We start from the raw sequence: 1014 nt of genomic DNA on the forward strand, positions 1-1014 counted from the left end.
TCCTTGGAGAGCTCTTTGGTCTTGGCCATGGTGGAGAGTTTGGAATCTGATTGATTGATTGCTTCTGTGGACAGGTGTCTTTTATACAGGTAACAAACTGAGATTAGGAGCACTCCCTTTAAGAGTGTGCTCCTAATCTCAGATCGTTACCTGTATAAAAGACACCTGGGATCCAGAAATCTTTCTGATTGAGAGGGGGTCAAATACTTATTTCCCTCATTAAAATGCAAATCAATTTATAACATTTTTGACATGCGTTTTTCTGGATTTTTTTGTTGTTATTCTGTCTCTCACTGTTCAAATAAACCTACCATTAAAATTATAGACTGATCATTTCTTTGTCAGTGGGCAAACTTACAAAATTAGCAGGGGATCAAATACTTTTTTCCCTCACTGTACATCCATACACACACACACATCCTTTTTAAAATTATATTTCCCTTCATTACTTTCCAACCCCACCACCCCTTCCCCTATTGGAGTAAACTAGTGAACAACAATGCTTAGGCCTCTACTTCCAGCCCATACATACTATATACATTTTATGGACACAGTCAAATTCTACAATAATTATATTTTGTTCGTTTTTACTCCTGAACGTCCGATCATTTTCATGATGTCCATCTGGTTTGCCATATGCCATATTTTTCTAACTGTGCTCTTTCACAAAAGCTCTCAACCAATAACCTACAGTGGGGAAAAAAAGTATTTAGTCAGCCACCAATTGTGCAAGTTCTCCCACTTAAAAAGATGAGAGAGGCCTGTAATTTTCATCATAGGTACACGTCAACTATGACAGACAAATTGAGAATTTTTTTTTCAGAAAATCACATTGTAGGATTTTTAATTAATTTATTTGCAAATTATGGTGGAAAATAAGTATTTGGTCACCTACAAACAAGCAAGATTTCTGGCTCTCACAGACCTGTAACTTCTTCTTTAAGAGGCTCCTCTGTCCTCCACTCGTTACCTGTATTAATGGCACCTGTTTGAACTTGTTATCAGTATAAAAGA

Source organism: Coregonus lavaretus (assembly GCF_964263955.1).
Source record: "Coregonus lavaretus genome assembly, contig: HAP1_SCAFFOLD_5631, whole genome shotgun sequence".
Lineage (NCBI taxonomy): Eukaryota > Metazoa > Chordata > Actinopteri > Salmoniformes > Salmonidae > Coregonus > Coregonus lavaretus.